The sequence below is a fragment of the Mustelus asterias genome, chromosome 8 (assembly GCF_964213995.1).
Source record: "Mustelus asterias chromosome 8, sMusAst1.hap1.1, whole genome shotgun sequence".
Taxonomy (NCBI): Eukaryota; Metazoa; Chordata; class Chondrichthyes; order Carcharhiniformes; family Triakidae; genus Mustelus; species Mustelus asterias.
In genome coordinates, this window is record NC_135808.1 from 28,245,485 (window position 1) to 28,267,091 (window position 21,607).

Here is a 21,607-nt window from a genome sequence, read left to right on the forward strand (position 1 = left end):
CGGATTCCCAAGCCCCTTTCTAACTTCATAAACATTTACCCATTTAGAAAATAGTCTATGCCTCCATTACTCCTTCCAAAGTGCATAACCTCACACTTTTCCACATTGAATTCCATGTGCCACTTCTTTGCCCATTCTCTTAACCTGTCTCAGTCCTTTTGCAGCCCCCCTGCTTCCTCATTACTACCTGTCTCTGTACATACCTTTGTATCATCTGCAAACGTAACAATAGTGCCTTCAGTTTCTTCTTCCAAATTGTTAATGCATATTGTGAAACGTTGTGGTCCCAGCACCGACACCTGAGGCACATCACTAGTCACAAGGCTGCCATCCTGAAAAAGACCCCTTTATCCTCACTCACTGCCTCCTGCCAGTCAGACAATCCACTATCCATGCCAGGATCTTACCATTAACACCATGGGCTCTTACCTTATTTAACAGTCTCCTAAGCGGCACCTTTCCAAAGGCCTTTTGGAAATCTAAATAAATCGTGTCCACACTGGTTCTCCTTTATCTAACTTCCTTGTCACCTCCTCAAAGAACTCCAACAGATTTGTCAGACATGACCTCCCTTTGACAAAGTCATGCTGACTCAGTCCTATTTTATTATGCACTTCCAAGTACTCCGTGACCTCATCTCTAATAATGGACTCTAAAATCTTGCCATGCTGACTCAGTCCTGTTTTATCATGCACTTCCAAGCACTCCACGATCTCCCTGACTTAAGTTAGGCTAACCAACCCATAATTTCCCTCCCTCTCTTGTTAAGCAGCTATGTTACATTAGCTACTTTCCAGTCCTCTGGGACCCTCCCTGCCTCCAGTGATTCCTGAAAGATCACCGTCAATGCCTCCACAATTTCCTCACCTATCTCCTTCCGAACCCTGGGGTGTGTTCCATCCAGTTCAGGTGACGTGTTCACCTTCAGACCTTTCCGTTTCCCCAGAATCTTCTCCTTAGTGATGACCACTGCACTCACCTGTGCCTCCAGGTTCTCCTGGTGCTCTGGCTCCCACTGGTGTCTTCCACCATGAAGACTGATGCAAAGTAACGATTCAGTTCCTCTGCCATTTCTTTGTTTCCTATTATTATTTCTCCAGCCTCATTTTCCAGTGGTCCAATGTCTATTTTTGCCTCTCTCTTATGTTTTATATAATGAAAAAAATTCTTCCTATCGTCTTTTCTGTTACTAGCTGGCTTACACTCAAGTTTCATTTTCTCCCCCTTATTGCTTATTTAGTTGTCCTGTGCTCGCTTTTAATGACTTCCCAATCCTCTGGCTTCCCACTAATCCTCGCTACTTTGAATGCATTTTCTTTTGCTTTTATGCTGTCCTTGACGTCCCTCGTCTGCCATGGATGCCTCGTCCTCCCCTTAGCATGTTTCCTACTCCTTGGGATGAATTTCTGTTGTGCCTTCCGAATAACCCCCCAAAACTCCTGCCATTGCTGTTCCACTGTCTTCCCTGCTAAGCTCCCTTTCCAATCAGCTCTGGCCAGCTCCTCCCTCATGTCTTTGTAGTTACCTTTATTTAACTGTAACGCCATTACATCTGATTCCAGCTTCTCCCTCTCAAACTGCAAGGTAAATTCTATTATATTGTGGTCGCTGCTCCCTCATTGTTCTGTCACCTTAAGTTCCCGAATCAAATCTGCCACAAATCACTAAATCCAGAATTGCCTGTTCCCTGGAAGGCTCTGTCACACGCTGTTCCAAAAAAATCATCTCTTAGACATTCCAGAAATTCCTTTCCTTGGGATCCACTAACTACCTGATCTTCCCAGTCCACCTGCATATTGAAGTCCCCCATGATTATTGTAATATTGCCTTTTTTATATGCCTTTTCTATCTCCTGATTTATTTTCTGCCTCACATCCTGACTACTGCTAGGGGGCCTGCACACAACTCCCATCGGGGTCTTTTTACCTTTGCGATTCCTCAACTCGAGCCACAGAGATTCTCTGCCTTCTGATCCAATATCACTTCTTGCTATCGATTTAACTTCATTCCTTGCTGACAATGCAACCTCGCCCACTTTGCTCATCTGCCTGGCCTTTGGATAAGGACACATATCCTTGGATATTTGGATCCCAGCCCTGATCCCCTTGCAGCCACGTCTCTGTGCTGCCGACAACATCGTACCGGCCAATTTCAATGTGCGCAACAAGCGCAGCATTATGTGGAGAAGGCAATTGAATCAAACTTGAGTTGTTTATTCTGAGAGTTGGTACTGACGGACAACCAGCCTTTTTCTTCTCAGTAACAGTTCTGCGATTCAAGGGTGCGTAATCTTACTTTTTAATTTTGGAAAGAGAGGAAGCAGCATGTTTTCTGGAATCGCAATGGGGCGACGCGCATCATAAGATCGCCTTATCACTGACTGCTCTAGGTTAGCTACAATGTTGATCCATTGAAATAACATTGATCTGCCTCCATGAAGACCGTCCGTTCAAATGTAAAGATTCACATTTTTAAAAAGCTTCTGTCTTGATCAGTGTTTTTTGACGTTCCTCAACATCAGCAGGATAAAAATGTAGTAAACTCCCCGTCGGGGAATTGAACCCCGGTCTCCCGCGTGACAGGCGGGGATACTAACCACTATACTAACGAGGAAGCGATACGGCGAGTTAATGCGTTGTGCATTTGCTGCGGACACCTTCAGAGCAACAACTCAACTGTGACGAAGTGTGTTGTTCTTTTATCTCCAACACGTACAATTGAATGGAGCAAACAGCGGCTTTAACCAACGAAGCATCAGCAGTATTTTGCTTTTGTCTTATGTCTGGAAATTTGTTTTTGTTTTACTCGAAACCGCTTGAAATCCCAAAGTGCTTTTCAGCTGATCTGTGTTGTTTTTTTTATATTTTCTCTTTTGTATTTCCGGAGTTAAAGTTGAAAATTCAGCAAAAACCAAAATATCATACCCAATCAGATGTAAATATGGAGAGTTTATTTCTGCAGCTATTTCCATTTCATTAATAGTTTGATATAGATTCAGCAGTTGTCAATCTACTCTTTTTATAACTGCTGCCTCAGTTAAAATCTGAATCGGGCACAGCTCTGTCGCCCACTGGAAAATGAACCAAGTTTCCAAACCGTTTCTAAAGTCTGGAAGTTAAAGTTTTTCTATTCTGTGCCTCCGATGATAATTTTTAGAAGCTCAATTAAAGGTCTACTTTCCATGGTCCTATCACGGCTTCGAAAAATAATCAGTTTCTAAGCTGTTTTTGAAACATAGAACGACACGATCCCTACAAAATGAAGCATTTCACTCAATCGAATAAGGGCAGAACTTTCATCATTTTACCATGTACTTTTAAACTGCCTCTGACCTGAGGACAATAAAATAGACGCTGGCAGCATTTTACAATTATTAGCTTCGCCTGATATCCCAAATACTCTTGGTAACTTAGCAAACATTTGAATTAGTGCATCGTTAAATAAATAAATAAATTACATTTACCCCAGTCCAACGCCGGCATCTCCACATCATAAATAAATTAGCCAGAGCTTGCTGTTTTCTGATCGCTTGTTTGGAGATATAAAACTTAGCTTCCCTAACCGGGAATCGAACCCGGGCCGCGGCGGTGAGAGCGCCGAATCCTAACCACTAGACCACCAGGGAACACTAGCGGTAAGCGTCAAGAGTCGCAGCTCAAAATGCAGAAATGCTACGTAAGTAAACAAGCAACTTAACGTAACTTGTATTTACGTTGCTTCTTTGACTTTTCTGACCGTTCATGGATTTCAAAGACTCTGCTCCTTACAGATCTTGTTTCATGGATCTATTTATTTGTTCTACTGAATCTGCTTTAATTCGTAAACTCTGTCCTCTTATTTGTCAATATTTCTCAATCCAGTTGTGCACAATACAAACCCACACAACTGCATTGAAACACAAAGGCTGCTTTCACCGTTTGTGGCAACCGTGAACCCAACAAAACAGAATGATGAGAAAAAAAATCACCGGTTTTACTTATACCAAACACAACAGAAGATGTTACGGTTGTTCACGACCTTGCACTTCAGTCCGAGGACTCCGTGCAAGTGTTGTTCCGCTTGGTGTGCTCTACATTCAGCTATTTTCAACAGTTTGTCCATCATCTTCCCGCCATCATACCATTCGCACTCGTCCGACACTGAAACAATGCGTGTCATAAACACGCCATCATACCATTCGCACTCGTCCGACACTGAAACGATGCGTGTCGTAAATGGATAACATGCTCATAAATGGCAGTAACATGTATTCCAATATCCCCATAATCTATTTGTAAATTTCGCAATATTAACCATAAATATTTACGTATTTAATGCCTGTTGTCATCCAATTGCTTGAAGTCAGAGGGGAGAGATACAAATGGTCCAGAGAGGTAGTTGTTTTTCACTCAGAGTGTAGTGCGTGTCTGGAACAAGCTGCCAGAGTTAGTAGTAGAGGCGGGTAAAATTTTGTCCTTTAAAAAGCATTTAGACAGTTACATGGGCAAGATGGGTATAGTGGGATATGGGCCAAACGCAGGCAATTGGGACTAGTTTAGTGGTTAAAGAAAGGGCGGCATGGGCAAGTTGGGCATAAGGGCCTGTTTCCATACTGTAAACCTCTATGACTCTATGACTCTAATCACCAGTTGCCACAAGAGCTGTATTAAAAGCGCTGTATATCTGAAGGTTTTGTTTTTTTTAGAAATATCAAGATAAGTCAATCTATTGTCTTCCGTACTTATTTGATTTTGGAGATTACCGACAAAAAAAGTTGAAGGATTCATTAGGAGGCAAACAACGACTCCCTAAGACAATGTGCACAGGCCACAGCAGACAGAATGTGAAGGACTGTGAATGGTGGAAGCAGAACCAGACAGTAACGACATGGGGATTTGCCCAATGTTCTGCAGGCATCAGTTGAGAAATGTAGAATGACAGAACACAAGATATCATGAGGCACATGGTGCCCAAAATGGCTCGCTGAAAAAGCAACACACCGATTTCCACTCCTCCTCCTTCCTCACATTTCCCTGCAATATGTCTGATTTCACTTTTTCAGATATTAACACAATTTCTTTTGAATTACATATTTGAATGCCTCCTCTGCACTTTCTGACAAGGTATTCCAAGACCATTCGCTGCATAAACATAGTTTTTATTGCCCTCATGTCAGCAGTGTTTTTGCATATGCAAACATTCATAATTGTGAAATGATTCATTATTTTGTACCAGACTTTATTTTAATGATCGTCGATAATGATGCTATGATTTATGATTACTTGTTTTATTTATGTCATCATCATGATTCGGTTTCTGCTGCCATTATGCTTTTCTCAGTTAGTTAGTCTACGTGTCGTCTGACAGATCCACCAACCTTGGTGAACATGCATTAAAAAATCTTAAAATCTCAATTTCGAAACTGTCATATCCAAAAACATCACTCATTCCTGCTGCTTAATACACATATAAGCTGGTGTTGTGACACTTCTTACTATATATACACAGGATTGTGGGTTTGCGGGGGGAGGCAGCACAGCAAAGTTCAGTTGAGACAACGAGATCATAGAATCACAGAATACTACAGTGCAGAAGAGGTCCCTCGTCCCATCGACTCTGCACCAATGCATGAAAGGCCCTGACCTGCCCACCTAATCTCATTTGCTAGCACTTGGCTCATAGCCATGAATGTCATGACATGCCAAGTTTTCATCCAGATATTTTTTTAAGGATGTGAGGCATTGTGCCTCCGCCACTCTCCCAGGCAGTGCATTCCAGACTGTCACCACGCTGAGTAAAAATGTTTTTCTCAAATGTCCCCAAAACATCCCACCCTTCACTTTTAACTTGTGTCCCCTCATTACTGACACTTCAACGAAGAGGAATAGCTGCTCCCTATCCACCCTGTCCATGCCATAATCTTGAACACCTCAATCTGGTCACCCCTCAGTCTTCTCTGCTGCAACAAAAACAACCCAAGCCGATCCAACTTCTCTTCATAACTCAAATGTTCCATCCTGGGCAGCATCCTGGTAAATCTCCTCTGCACCCCTTTCAGTGCGTTCAACTCCTTCCTATAATGTGGCGTCCAGAACTGCACACAGTACTCCAGCTGGGCCTCACCAAAGTTCTATGCAAGTCCATCATGAACTCTCTGTTTTTGTAATCCAGACTCCGATTGATAAAGGTGCGTGTGCCATATGCCTTTTTGACCACACTGTTAACCTGCCTTTTCACCTTCAGAGATCAATGGACAAACACACCAATGTCCCTTTGTTCTTTGGAACTTCCCAGTATCAGACCTTTCATAATACACTTCCTTGTCAAATTACTCCTTCCAAAATGCATCACCTCACACTGTTCAGGGTTAAATTCCATCTACCACTTATCAGCCCATTTGACCATGTCATCTATATCTTCCTGTAACACAAGACACTCAAACTCACTGCTAACCATGTGGCCAATCTTTGTGTCATCGACAAGCTTACTGATCCTACCCCCACATAGTCATCTATGTCATTTGTATAAATGATGAACAATTGGGGGCCCAGCACAGATCCCTGTGGTACACCACTGGCCACTGGCCTCCAGTCACTAAAGCAGCCGTCTGTCACCACCCTGTCTCCTACCGCTAAGACAATTATGAATCCACCTTGTCAGATCACCCTGTATCCCATGTATATTAACCTTCTTAATGTCCCATGTGGGACTTTGTCAAAGGCTTTGCTGAAATCCATGTAAACTACATCAACTGCACTACCCTCAGCCACACACTTGGTTACATGCTCAAAAAATTCAATCAAATTTGTTCGGCTTGACCTCCCTCTGACAAAACCTTGCCTGTCCAAATGTAGATAGATTCTCTCCTTCAGAATCTTCTCCAGTAGTTTCCCAATCGCATACGTGAGACTCACTGGTCTGCAGTTCCCTGGCTTGTCTCTACAAACTTTCTTAAATATTGTGACAACATTAGCTATTCTCCAGTCCCCTGGCACCTAAATCCGGACGAAGAGATATGTCCACTTTTAAGCCCGCCAATACCACTAAAATCATGTCACTCCCCATGATAATTTTTTCTAGAATCTCATAGTCCCTGGTCCCGAGCTCCATAACTACCTCCTCATTCTCATGGGTGGTCAGCCATGATCCTATCAATAGCGAGGGCGCGAGGAGGGCTGAATGGCCAAAGCATGCTCCCAAGCCATCTGATCCCAGGTTTCTGTGTCGAATTTGCTGTCCCTAACGGACCTATTGACTCCCATGCTGGTCAATTCCATCCATAAGAATGCATTTTAATCAAAATCTTAAATTCAGTCAGTTTGCACATTCCCAAGTGGAGAAGATCATAGGCCCCCGAAGGCGGCAGACAGGCGAACACTGAACTTGAAAATTATGTGATCTTTTATATTTTGGTGTCATTTTTCTCCAAATTTATTTATTTGCTGTTACTGCATATGCTTCCTCGATGTTTTTCCTTATATTTCGGAATATTGTAGATTGTGCGTTTGCGTTACATCGTTCAAAATTGTCTGCAGTTCCTGCAGCTCGTTTGATTGACATGTTCTTCGTTCCCCAGCAACAGCTTCTCACCACGTGACCAGTCAGTGACTCAGAGACGGTAACGTGCTGACGTCATGTTTTTGTCGGACGTACGGCTCTGTTTGATAGCAGCGTCACGGAAGGAACAAGCTGGGTTGTGACATCAGAGTCGTGAGTACGGAGGAGGTTTGTAGGTTTGTTGCTCGGGGGTGCTGGGTGTCCCGCTACTCTGGACCGGTTTGAAGTCTGCAGTCAGAAGGTTGACTGGTGGCCGGCAGTCGCCGGGAACTCTGGGCCTGGGATTGGCGCCGTGGTGGCTGCCGGAGCAGCAGTTTCTCAGGATGCCGATCCAGTCGGCGGAGGTAATCCCCCGGCGACCCCCCCGATCACCCCCTCCCCCCCGCGACCTCCCGCCTTCACACTCCCCTTCACCCCCCCCCGTCACGCACCCCCCCTGTCACGCACCCCCCCTGTCACGCACCCCCCCTGTCACGCACCCCCCCCGTCACGCACCCCCCCTGTCACGCACCCCCCCTGTCACGCACCCCCCCTGTCACGCACCCCCCCGTCACGCACCCCCCCCTGTCAAACACCCCCCCCCGTCACGCGCTCCCCCCGTCACGCGCCCCCCCCGTCACGCGCCCCCCCGTCACATCCTTCCTCTGTCACACGGCATCCCCCGTCACGTGATCCCCGTCACGCCCCCCCGTCACGCGCCGCCCCGTCACGCGCCGCCCTCGCCCCCCCGTCACGCGCCCCCGTCACGCCGCCCCGTCACGCGCCACCCCGTCACGTGCCCCCCCGTCACGCGCCCCCGTCACGTGCCCCCCCGTTACGCGCCGCCCCGTCGCGCAACCCCCGTCACGCGCCCCCGTCATGCGCCGCCCCCGTCACGCGCCCCCCCGTCACGCGCCCCCCCATCTCGCGCCCCCCCGTCACGCGCTGCCCCTATTTCAGGCAGTGGACTCCACGTTGTGCGAAGTAGTTTTGAAAATCAAACTCATATCCTTCCTTAAAAAGTTATCTACTTTGTTTTTGATCTGCAAATTAATTTTGGCAGATGGTGAAGTTGGAAACTGCCAGTTCATGTATGGCCACATTTCACCTTTTATAGTGTCCTTCCTCCATCGTAAGACCTTTCTCTCTCTCCTGCTTTTTCAGTGTAACCCATTTATCGCTGTGACCTGACAGAATCTGCGAACTCAACTGCTGCTGTGACCCTGAACTGCGTCCATACAAGCACCAAAGTCTTCTCTTCATTCAGCGGGCAGTGAATGTAAGTGGCTGTTAGTATGTAACTAAAGTAGCTCCAAGTTTTTTCAATACCTTAATTTTAGTGTTCTCAACCTCATGTTCTCATTCCTTCATGGACTTGCATCTCCCATATTTCTGCAAACTCCTCAAGCTTTACAACCTCCCTAAAATTTCTGCACTCCTCAAATTTTGTCTCCCTTTGTGTCCTCAGTTTCTTATGCTACACACTTTGTGGTGTTTTCAGCTATCTATCTGCCATTCACTTTGATTGCCTCCCTAGTTGTTTCTGGGCTTAAGACCATCCATACAACCTACAACTATACCTCATATTTAGGCCACCTCTTTTCATAGTAATTGCAGACATTTACAGCATGGAATGAAGCCATTCTGCCTATTCAGGTTGTACTGGCTGACATGTAACTATCCAGCTTTATCTGCCTTTCTGGCTAATGGCATGTAGCATTAGGGGTCTTTTGACATTCCCTGGGGAAACCTACAAAATTAAGAACCAAATTTGGTGCACAACTATTGAAGCAAACAATGGTCAAGACTTCACCTTATAACTACTTTAATAGTAGACTGAAATCAACTTAAACTTGCATAATAGGCAATCACAGTGAATGTGAACTATAAGCTGCATATTAAGTAACATATTTAAATCTCAGACAGTCTACTCATTATATTTGGCAACCAAAGTCAGCCACAATGTCCTTTAGGGATCTAATCCTTCTCAGGAATTGTTCCAACTCCTTTCCTCCCAGGAATTATCTACTGATTCTCATCTGAGATCAGATTCCCCTCAACCCTGATTCCATGATTACAGTGTATAACAAAGTAGCAGATTTCTCACATCACTCTTGTTTGGATAGATCCACCAGAATCACCTGTATATGTAACTATACACTATGAACTGTATGGCCGATTCTCGTCATTCAATTACCTTAAAGGAATGGAAACAATGAAGCAATTTTATATTTTCCTCTCGAAACTTGTATGCCTTTTTCTGCAACTGCACCACCACTCAGTCTACTGAAAAACTTGCTTATGTGCACACTGTTTTGTGACGGTTGAGATCACATGAAAAGAGCGGAAGTACTTGTGTGTGGATGTTCGGAGTTCTGGGGTGCATGGACATCCAATAGCCTAAGCTCTGAATTGAAGGCACCTGCACGCTGTTTCTTCACATCTGAAGGGGACCTACTCTGTTGGACTCCCAGTGCCCACAGCCCATAAGCACTATTTACTCTGACTCCAAGAATTGCAGGTTCCATTACAGTGCCTTCACAACAGAACCTTCCAGTTTAAAATGCCATGAGGGCTGCAGTGTGAATACTGAACATGCACTAGTTGAATTGCTTCTTTAAAAAGTCATGATGGCCTGAATGACCTCCTACTGTGCTGTAAAATTCTACAATTTGACAATTAACTCTCCGCCAGTAAGTAATGGGGTCTCAGAGGATCGCAGTTCCATGCTGACTCCTGGGCATTAACCTCCATCAATTGGAAATAAGGTCAGAGAGGGTCTTGGAACAGACTGGGTATTGGGACTGGATAGTATAGAATCATAGAATCATAGAAACCCTACAGTGCAGAAGGAGGCGATTCGGCCCATCGAGTCTGCACCGACCACAATCCCACCCAGGCCCTACCCCCACATATTTACCCGCTAATCCCTCTAACCTACGCATTTTAGGATTCTAAGGGTCAATTTTTAACCTGGCCAATCTACCTAACCCGCACATCTTTGGACTGTGGGAGGAAACCGGAGCACCCCGAGGAAACCCATGCAGACACGAGAAGAACGTGCAAACTCCACACAGACAGTGACCCGAGCCGGGAATCGAACCCGGGACCCTGGAGCTGTGAAGCAGCAGTGCTAACCACTGTAGGGGAAGAACATGGGGGAACTGAGCAACAATGACGTTGGGTTGCAAAGGAAAGTGCAATCCAGGTGTGTGGGGATCGGGGTAGCATAAAATCAGTGATCGGACATTGACCTCAATGGGCTTTCCTGCCAATCACATAATTCAAGGTTGATGTACATTTCAACTTCTTGGACCTATCTTTGCTCCATATCCTTTCCTATCTCATTAACATATATATATATATATAATGTTTGAGAGCTTCAATTGTTCATGACCTTCACATTCAGGGTCGCATTTCCAGATTTCCACAATACTTTGTTTTCAACCATCATCAAGATGAAAACCAAAATTCCATTACCCTCAGCTTTATTTATAGAGCCCTGTGTTGTGTTGAGCTTCATATGCAGAAGCCCTGTGTTGTGTTTTATTGTAAGAAGTTTAACAACACCAGGTTAAAGTCCAACAGGTTTATTTGGTAGCAAAAGCCACACAAGCTCTGTTTGTGAACAGAATTCCCACTCACCTGAAGAAGGGGCTTAGAGCTCCGAAAGCTTGTGTGGCTGTTGCTACCAAATAAACCTGTTGGACTTTAACCTGGTGTTGTTAAACTTCTTACTGTGTTTACCCCAGTCCAACGCCGGCATCTCCACATTGTGTTTTATTCACAGGGGGCTTTGTGTTTTGTTGGGGTTTATTTACAAGGGGCTCTGTGTTGTGTTATAGTTCACTTACAGGCAGCTGTGTTCAGATCTATTTGCAAGGGGCTCTTTTATTGTGTTGGGGTTTATTTATGGGGACTGTCTGTTGTGTTGTGGTTTATGTACAGCGGCTCTGCCTTGCATTGTGGTTTATTTACAGGAGCTTTGTGTTGTGATAGGGTTCATTTATCTCTATTGGCGTGAGGGACTCTGGGGTTCATGCCCTGATTTCTGAATTTTTAGATTTCTTGTCTTGGGTTGATGCTCTGATGCCTCTCTGTGGGGTTGTTTCTTATTTGGGTTAAAACCCTGACGTCTCTCCGTGGAATTTTTTTTTTAACCAGCTCATGCCTTGATGTCTCTTTCTCCCTCAACAGAGTTGGTGTTTTCGGGTTCATGCCATGATATCTCACTTTTACAGGCTCTCACTCGCTCTGATGTACCTACAAATCAATAACTAATACCTAATCTGCCCGAATTTATCAATACTGGTTACGTAGAAGATGTACAGATTGCTCACTATGGTAACAATTGCAGGCAGATGATCCTGCGGCAACTTTGAGTAAGGGGGTCAGAGTGCCCTAAGTATTGGACAAAGCAGACAAAGGAGCCTCAGGTCTGGGAAAATCTGGAAAAGAAGATATTTGGATTTTCGTGGATGGTGAGTCAACCCCCATTCCACAAGTCACCATCTTTGACACATTCCACTGAGCAATGGAGAGGGATATTTGCTGGAAACCAGGATCCTTGAAATTCTCTGACTAGGATTAGACTCCCATTTTGACTCAAACAGTCTCTGTTTCTCCATATTGGGGAATATATCGGATCTGGGGAGGGGTGACGGATTTTGCAAAATTGGCCCACGTGTATGATGCGTTTGAAGGAGGATTAACAGCAATTCCAAGCCTCATATAATTCCCACCTCATCCTCCATCTCCCTTAACTCTGCATCTTCTGGATTTTATTCACTGGCGCTTTTACTTTGATATGTGGCTGGGCCACTGGCATTGGCTTAACCCATTTCTTGGCACTCAAATGTGGGTCGGTTCTAAGATCTGGGTCTGATTGACTTGTCTGTGTTTGCTTGGACTGGCCATGGTCTCAGTGCGTCAAAATTGGGTATTTTGGATTGACAACAACCTGTCGGGGTGCAGTTTCTCTGTGATGATGTCTGATTGGCTGGATGTGTTTGTGATGATTTGTTGTGATGGTGATCTCGATCAGGGTTTCCCAATCATTTTGAGCCATGGTTCTTTACTTACCTCCAAAGAGCATCAGCAAACCCCAAGCATTCTCATATTGTTGACACCGCTTTATAGCCATGAAATAGGTATGAACACATAAATCAATTGTAAACTAGTCTTTTCTAGCTTTATCTTTGCATATATTGGAATGAGGAAGTGGCAAGCAGTCACAAATACATTCGCCAGCCATGTGGCCCCCTCCCATTAACCCCTCGCCAAACTAACCTCGCATGGCTCTTTAACATTAATCCTGGAGAAGAGCCTACTTTTGAGGTGGGTGACCTGGTGACAACTAAAAGATTCTGTTGTTTAAAAATAAATTCTGAATTTCTTTCATTTTAATGGGAGGAGTGATTTGGGAAGTTGATTCTCTTTTCGGACACGTGCACATCTCCCCTTCACACATATCTCAAACGCACACTCCCATCTGCTCTCAGAGAGACTCTCACCCCTCTCTCACACTCTTTGACCCTCTCTCATAGAGACATGCACACTCACTCCTGTCTCATTCATACAGACGCACACACCGCTCATACACCTCACGGATGCACACCCTCTCATATACACACACACACAGTCACCAATCCCTCATAGCCACACGTGCACTCGCCACTTTCTCACACACAACCACTCACCCCTCACTCATACACAGGCACACTCACCCCTCTCTCATGCACACACACACTCACCCCTCTCTCATGCACACACACACTCAACCCTCTCTCACATGCAGGCACATTCACCCCTTTATCAGACACAGGCACACTCAGCCCTCTATCAGACACAGGCACACTCAGCCCTCTATCAGACACAGGCACACTCAGCCCTCTAGCAGACACAGGCACACTCAGCCCTCTAGCAGACACAGGCACACTCAGCCCTCTATCAGACACAGGCACACTCAGCCCTCTATCAGACACAGGCACACTCAGCCCTCTCTCAGACACACACACACTCAGCCCTCTCTCAGACACACACACACTCACCGCTCTCTGCGACACACGCACACTCACCCCTCTCTCGTGCACACGCGCACTCACCCCTCCCTCGAACACATGCACACTGACCACTCCCTCAGACACAAGCGCACTCACTCCACTCTCAGACACATGCACACTCACCCCTCACACACTCACCCCACACACACTCATTCCTCCCTCAGACTCATGCTCACCGTTCTCGCGTGCGCGCTCACCGTCTGTCGCGCGCGCGCTCGCCCGTCTCTCGCGCGCTCGCCCATCTCTCGCGCACTCACCCGTCTCTCACGCGTGCGCCGCTCACCCGTCTCTCTCACGCGCGTGCTCACCCATCTCTCTCGCGCGCGCCCTCACCCGTCTCTCGCGCGCACTCACCCGTCTCTCGCGCGCGCGCCCTCACCGTCTCTCGCGTGCGCGCCCTCACCCGTCTCTCGCGTGCGCGCCCTCACCCGTCTCTCGCGCGCGCGCCCTCACCCGTCTCTCGCGCGCGCGCCCTCACCCGTCTCTCTCGCGCGCGCCCTCACCCGTCTCTCTCGCGCGCACCCTCACCCGTCTCTCGCGCGCGCGCCCTCACCCGTCTCTCGCGCGCGCGCCCTCACCCGTCTCTCGCGCGCGCGCCCTCACCCGTCTCTCGCGCGCGCGCCCTCACCCGTCTCTCGCGCGCGCGCCCTCCCCCGTCTCTCGTGCGCGCGCCCTCCCCCGTCTCTCGCGCGCGCCCTCCCCCGTCTCTCGCGCGCGCGCCCTCACCCGTCTCGCGCGCGCGCGCCCTCACCCGTCTCGCGCGCGCGCGCCCTCACCCGTCTCGCGCGCGCGCGCCCTCACCCGTCTCGCGCGCGCGCGCCCTCACCCGTCTCGCGCGCGCGCGCCCTCACCCGTCTCGCGCGCGCGCGCCCTCACCCGTCTCGCGCGCGCGCGCCCTCACCCGTCTCTCTCTCTCGCGCGCCCTCACTCATCTCGCGCGCGCGCGCCCTCACCCGTCTCTCGCGCGCGCGCTCACCCGTCTCTCTCGCGCGCGTGCTCTCCCGTCTCTCTCGCGCGCGCTCTCCCATATCTCTTGCGCGCGCGCTCACCCGTCCCTCACGCGCGCACCCTCACCCGTCTCTCGTGCGCGCGCACTCACCCGTCTCTCTCGCACATGCCCTCACCCGTCTCTCATGCGCGCGCGCTCTCACCCGTCTCTCGTGTGCGCGCGCTCACCCGACTCTCTCTCTCGCGTGTGCGCTCACCCGTCTCTCTCTCGCGTGCGCGCGCTCTCCCGTCTCTCACGTGCCCTCGCTCTCCCGTCTCTCTCGTGCGCGCGCTCTCCCTTCTCTCTCTCGCGCGCGCGCTCTCCCGTCTCTCTCTCGCGCGCGCGCTCTCCCGTCTCTCTCTCTCGCGTGCACGCTCTCCCGTCTCTCTCTCTCGCGCACGCTCTCCCATCTCTCTCTCTCGCGCGCGCTCTCCTGTCTCTCGCGCGTGCGCTCTCCCGTCTCTCTCTCGCGCGTGCGCTCTTCCGTCTCTCGCGCTTTCCCGTCTCTCTCTCGCGCGCGCGCTCTCCCGTCTCTCTCTCGCGCGCGCTCTCCCGTCTCTCTCGCGCGCGTGCTCACCCATCTCTCTCACGTGCGCCCTCACCCGTCTCTCGCGCGCGCGCGCTCACCCGTCTCTCGTGCGCGCGCTCTCACCTGTCTCGCGCACGCGCTCACCCGTCTCTCTCTCGCGCGCGCGCTCACCCGTCTCTCTCTCTCTCGCGCGCGCGCTCACCCGTCTCTCTCTCTCTCGCACACGGTCACCCGTCTCTCTCGCGCGCGCGCTCACCCGTCTCTCTCTCACGCGCGCGCTCACCTGTCTCTCTCTCGCGCGCGCTCTCCCATCTCTCTCGCGCGCGCGCTCACCCGAGTGAGGCAGCAGACAGGATATTATAGGCCAGTTATCCTGACTTTGCTCATTGGCAAGATTTTAGAGTCCATTATTGAAGATGAGATTGTGGAGTACTTGGAAGTGCATGATGAAATAGCACTGAGACAGCACGGCTTCGTCAAGGGGAAGTCATGTCTGACAAATCTATTAGAGTTCTTTGAGGAGGTGACCGCATATGAGACTGTTTAGTAAGTTAAGAGCCATGGTATTTAAGGTAAGGTACTGGCATGGGTCGAGGATTTGCTGACTGGCAGAATGCAGAGAGTGAGGATAAAGGAGTCTTTTTCAGGATGGCAGCCGGTGACTCATGGTGTGACTCCGGGGTCAGTGGTGGGACCACAACTTTTCACAATATACATTAACGATTTGGGAGAAGGAACTGAAGGCAATTTGAAGGCAGATGATACAAATGTATGTATAGGGACAGGTAGTATTGAAGAAGCAGGTGGGCTGCAGAAGGACTTTGGATAGATTAGGAGAGTGGGTAAAGAAATGACACATGGAATACAATGTGGAAAAGTGTGAGGTTCCGCAGTTTGGAAGGAGGAATGGAGGCATAGACTATTTTCTAAGTGGAGAAATGCTAAGGAAATCAGAAGCACAAAGGGACTTGGGAATCCTTGTTCAAGATTCTCTTAAGGTTAACATGCAGATTCAGTCGGCAGTTAGGAAGGCAAATGCAATATTAGCATTCATGTCGAGAGGGCGAGAATACAAGAGCAGGATGTACTTCTCAGGCTGTACAAGGCTCTGGTCAGACCCCATTTGGATTATTGTTGGCAGTTTTGGGCCCCGTATCTAAGGAAGGATGTGCTGCCCTTGGAAAGAGTCCAGAGGAGGTTTACAAGAATGTTCCCTGGAATAAAGAGCTTGTCGTATGAGGAACAGTTGAGGACTCTGGTCTGTACTCATTGGAGCTTAGAAGGATGATGGGCGAACTTATTGAAACTTACAGGATACTGTGAGGATGGGATGTTTCCACGAGTGGGAAAAACTAGAACCAGAGGGCACAACCTCAGGCTAAAGGGATGATCCTTTAAAACAGAGATGAAGAGGAATTTCTTCAGCCAGGAAGTGGTGAATCTCTAGAATTCTTTGCCGCAGAAGGCTATGGAGGCCAGGTCATTGAGTGTCTTTAAGACAGAGATAGATAGGTTCTTGATTGATAAGGGGATCAGGGGTTTGGGAAAAAGGGAGGAAAATATCAGCCATGCATGAATGGCGGAGCAAACTCGATGGGACGAGTGGCCTAAATCTGCTCCTATGGCTCATCGTTTTATCACATGCCTCTCTTCCAAGCCGTCTTTGCTGCTGGCAACAGGCATTACTGTCCAGCAACAGGGAGATCGATGAAATCAAATGGACCAATCAGAGCAAGACCTCTTGAGCATACAGTGCCACAAATGCCTTGTCTCTGATAGGCCTATTTGCTTTCTCTAATGCTGCTTTTTAAACATTGTCAGTTTGTACCAGCATTATCAGTCATGTGCCAGTCACCAGTTTCACGGACTTCTTGGAGACTCTTTGCAATGTGCTGGGAGTCGGGGACACCATTTTGTAAACCCCTGGTTGACAGAACAACTGGGTTTGATTGACAGTGATATTTACTCAGATTGAGGGGGACACCGAGAGTTGCTGAGTGAAGGTTGACTGAGACAGTGAGTGAAGGGTATGGGGGCTGATAGTCACTGAGCTGGGGAGGAATGGTGAGTTGGTTGGAGGATGTTAAGTTTAGTGAGTGTCTGTGAGACGGTCTGATTTGCAATGTGTTTCTTCGATTGACAGGTCCACATGCTGTTGCTGATGTGTGGCTATGAGGTACGGCATGACAGTTCGTGATGGTACTGGAACACTACACCAGAGATGGGAGGGAACACTTCAGCTTCAAGTCGGTCCGCATGGTTTGGGAGACAGCCAAACCATGGGCACGAGTCACAGGTCATCCAGCAGGACTGCGCGCAGGGCAAAGCTTGTAACAAGTGGAGGAAGAATTCCCTGGAGAAGGGCTGCTTCAAATAGCTGAAGAAATAACATGTCTGGAGAGTGAGAACTGAGACCAAGTGAGTGATTGGAGAAACGGTTATTCAGTGATTGAGTGTGAGTCAGTGAGACACAGTGACTGAAATTGCGGGGGTGCCATGGGTCAGGAATGAAGTGTACTAAACATAAGAGCATAAGAAGTAAGAGCAGGAGTAGGCCATCTGGCCCCTCGAGCCTGCTCCACCATTCAATAAGATCGTGGCTGATCTTTTCATGCACTTCGCTGCCCGCTCAACATAACCCTTAATTCCTTCACTGTTCAAATATCTATATTTGCCTTAAAACATTTAAAGAGGTAGCCTCAACTTCTTCATCGGGCAGGGAATCCCACAGATTCACAATCCTCTTGGTGAGGAACTTCTTCCTCATCTCAGTCCTAAATCTGCTCCTCCTTATTTTGAGGCTGTGCCCCTTAGTTCTAGTTTCATTGGAAACAACTTCCCAGTCTCTATTTTATCTATTCCCTTCATAATCTTGCATGTTTCTTTCAGAATCCCCTCAGTCTTCTGAATTCCCATCAATATTGTCCCAGTCTACTCAGTCTCGCCTCATAAGCATACCCTCTTCACTCGAGAATCAATCTAGTGAATCTCCTCTGCACCCCCTCCAGTGCCAGTTTATCCTTTCTCAGGTAAGGAGACCAAAACTGTACACAGCACAACAGGTGTGGCCTAACCAGCACCTTATACAGCTGTACCATAACTGCCCTGATTTTTAACTCCATCGCTCTGGCAATGAAAGGCACAATTCCATTTGCCGTCTTAATTACTTGCTGCACCTGAAAACCAACTTTTTGTGAATAATGCACAAGGACACCCAGGTCCCTCTGCATAACAGCATGCATCTACTATTTTCCCATTTAGATAATAGTCCATTTTGCTGTTTTTCCTACCAACATGGATGATCTCACATTTACCAACATGGTATTCCATTTTGTCCACTCACTCAGACTATTGGTATCTCTTTGCAGATTTTCAGTGTCCTCTGCACACTTGGCTCTAAAGCTCATCTTAGTGTCAGCTGCGAACTTGGACACACTACACTCAGTCCCCAACTCTAAATCATCTATGTAAATTGTAAACAATTGTGGTCCTGTCACTGATCGCCAACCAGAAAAACACCCATTTAGCTCCACTCTTTGTTTTCTGTTAGTTAACCAATCCTCTATTCATGCTAAAACATTACCCATAACAACATGCATCTTTTTTTTTATGCAGCAGTCTTGGGTGTGGCACATTGTCAAATGCCTTCTAGAAATCATAGAAACCCTACAGTGCAGAAGGAGGCCATTCGGCCCATCGAGTCTGCACCGACCACAATCCCATCCAGGCCCTACCCCCACATATTTTACCCGCTAATCCCTCTAACCTACACATCCCAGGACTCTAAGGGGCAATTTTTTTAACCTGGCCAATCAACCTAACCCGCACATCTTTGGACTGTGGGAGGAAACCGGAGCACCCGGAGGAAACCCACGCAGACACGAGGAGAATGTGCAAACTCCACACAGCCAGGGACCCGAGCCGGGAATCGAACCCGGGACCCTGGAGCTGTTAAGCAGCAGTGCTAACCACTGTGCTACCATGCCGCCCAGAAAACCCAGATACGCCACATCCACCAGTTCTACATTGTCCACCCAACTCGTAATGTCCTTGATGAATTCCAGAAAATTAGTTAAACATGACCTGCTTTCCATGAACCAATGTTGTGTCTTCCGAATGGGACAATTACTATCCAGGTGTCTCGCTATTTCTTTATTGATGGTAAGTTCAAGCATTTTGCCCACTACAGAAGTTAAGCTAACCAGCCTCTAGTTATCCGCCTTTTGTCTACCTCCTTGAGTCACATTTGCTGCCTTCCAATCTGCTGGAACCACCCCAGATTCCAGTGAATTTTGGGAAATTATCACTAATGTATTTGCTATTTCCCTTGCCATTTCTTTTGGTACCCTGGGATGCAGTCCATCATGGTCAGGAGACTTGTCTACCTTTAGCCCCATTAGCTTGCCCAACACTGCTTCTTTCATGATAATGATTGTTTCTTGGTCCTCGCCTCCCTCGAACTTCTTGTCATCAATATTTGGCATTTTTTTATTCCAGTCTTCCAGTATAAAGACTGACCCAAAATATCTGTTCAATGCCTTGGCCATTCCTTCATTTCCCATTTTTAAATCCCCCTTTTTATCCTCTAAAGGACCAATGTTTACCTTTGCCACTCTTTTTCGTTATATATATTTGTAAAAATGTTTGCTATCTGTTTTTATATTCTGAGTTGGTTTACTTTCATAATCTATCTTACTATTCTTTTTAGCTTGTTTCGTGCTTTCTGTTGACCTTCAAAGTTTTCCCAATCCCTTGAGTTTCCCACTAATCTTGCCACTTTGTATGCCTTTCCTTGCAATTTGATACTCTCCTTTATCTCCTTAGATATCCATGGCTGATTATCACTTTTTCTACATTGTTTCCTTATCACTGATATATGCTTTTTCTAAGCACTGTGAAAAATCGCTTTGAAATTACTCCACTGTTCCTCAATTGTCCCACCATCAAGTTTTTTCTCCCATTCTACCTTGGTCAACTCCCTCATCCCACTGTAGTCTCCTTTGTTTAAGCACAAGACATTGGATTTTACCTTCTCACGCTCCATATCTACTTGAAATCCAACCATACTTGATCACTCCTGAGAGGACCCCTAACTGTGAGATCATTAATTATTCCTGTTTTATTACGCAGAACCAGAACTAGAACAGCTTGCTCCCTCATAGATGCCACTGCATGCTTCACGAGGAAACTATCATGGATACTTTCTATGAACTCCTCCTCAAGGCTACTTTGAATGACCTGGTTTGACCAATCGACAGATAGATTAAAATCCACCGTGATAATTGCCGTACCATTTTTACATGCATCAGTTATTTCTTTGATTATTACTCGCCCCACCATGATATTATTTTGCGGCCTATAGACTACACCTATCAGTGACTTTTTCTCCTGACTATTTTTAATTTCCATCCAAATGGATTCAAAATTTTTCTCCATAGATAGTGTATCATCTCTCACTACCAACCTGATGTCATTCTTAAATATCAGAGCTACACTACCTCCCTTAACTTCCTGTCTATCCTTCCAAATAGTCCGATATCCCTGGACATTTAATTCCCAGTCATGACCACAATGCAACCATGTCTCTGTAATGGCCGCTAAATCACGCTCATTTGCGATGATTGGTGCCGTCAACTCATCTACCTTGTTTCGATTGCTACGAGCATTCTGATAAAGTGCCCTTATGCGTGTTGTTGTACCTTCTTTTTGAATGCTAACACCTCCATTCATAACATTTCCTGAGTTCCCGTTCCTTTTACCTTTTTTCTAAATTTTCGAAGTAGTTGAAACTTCCTCCTCAAATACTAACCTGCTGCATTGCTTTCCATTAACCATTATACTTCCTGTAGTTTCAATCTCCCGTTCTCCCCCGCCCCCCCCCTCCCCCACTTGTTCAAGTCAGCGAGTAATGGGGGGACTGACAGTGAATGACGTGCAAAGAAAAGAGTGGATGGGTTAGGATGAGGGACTGAGAGTCAATGAGTGAGGCGAGGGGGGAATGAGGGTCACTGGGTCAGGGGAACTGAGAGAAAATCATGAGGAGAGAACAGAGTGAGTCAGTTCAGGTGTTGGATGGGGTGGAAACAGAACTGAGAGTCCCTTGTTTAACCCCGAGTTTGAAGGGGTATATACAATTCCCTGGGGTCAGGGTTTAATCCCCTGTTGGAGGGATTAAATGAACTGAGTCTCCGAGATCGTACAGGGCTTCAACAAAAATGGCTTTATTCAAAATGCTTGAGGGAGAGTACTCGAAGCTGTAATTCCAGCTTGTTTCCAAACTACCCTGTTAATCATGGGTTCTTAAACATTCATATACTTTTTCTCGTTGCAATGTGTTGCATACAAGATTTCGATTAGGTCATCATCTTGTTACATTAAACTTGTTAAAGTTCTGTTCGTATCACATTGTGCTGCTGCATTATCCTTTGTGCTTTTATCTTTAATTGTTCTATTGCACATATCCTGTCTACCTTGTTGTAATATCAAAGCACTGCAGATACCTTCTAGCATGCT

At 47.1% G+C, this 21,607-nt stretch overlaps 1 long non-coding RNA gene and 2 other non-coding genes across 3 annotated transcripts in view; 1 reads left to right on the forward strand and 2 right to left on the reverse strand.

Annotated features, from left to right (window-relative positions):
• Nucleotides 1-2,541: 2,541 nt before the first annotated feature.
• On the reverse strand, nucleotides 2,542-2,613 carry trnad-guc (transfer RNA aspartic acid (anticodon GUC)). Its single transcript has one exon. It is a non-coding gene; the product is annotated as a tRNA-Asp (tRNA).
• Nucleotides 2,614-3,553: 940 nt separating this feature from the next.
• On the reverse strand, nucleotides 3,554-3,625 carry trnae-cuc (transfer RNA glutamic acid (anticodon CUC)). Its single transcript has one exon. It is a non-coding gene; the product is annotated as a tRNA-Glu (tRNA).
• A 4,038-nt stretch (nucleotides 3,626-7,663) lies between these two features.
• The window catches only part of LOC144496970 (uncharacterized), a 29,915-nt gene continuing 15,971 nt past the window's right edge, over nucleotides 7,664-21,607 (forward strand). Inside the window, exons 1-3 of the long non-coding RNA XR_013498488.1 lie at nucleotides 7,664-7,880; nucleotides 8,680-8,794; nucleotides 17,238-17,512. This is a non-coding gene — a long non-coding RNA (uncharacterized LOC144496970). The remainder of the gene's footprint in view (nucleotides 7,881-8,679; nucleotides 8,795-17,237; nucleotides 17,513-21,607) is intronic.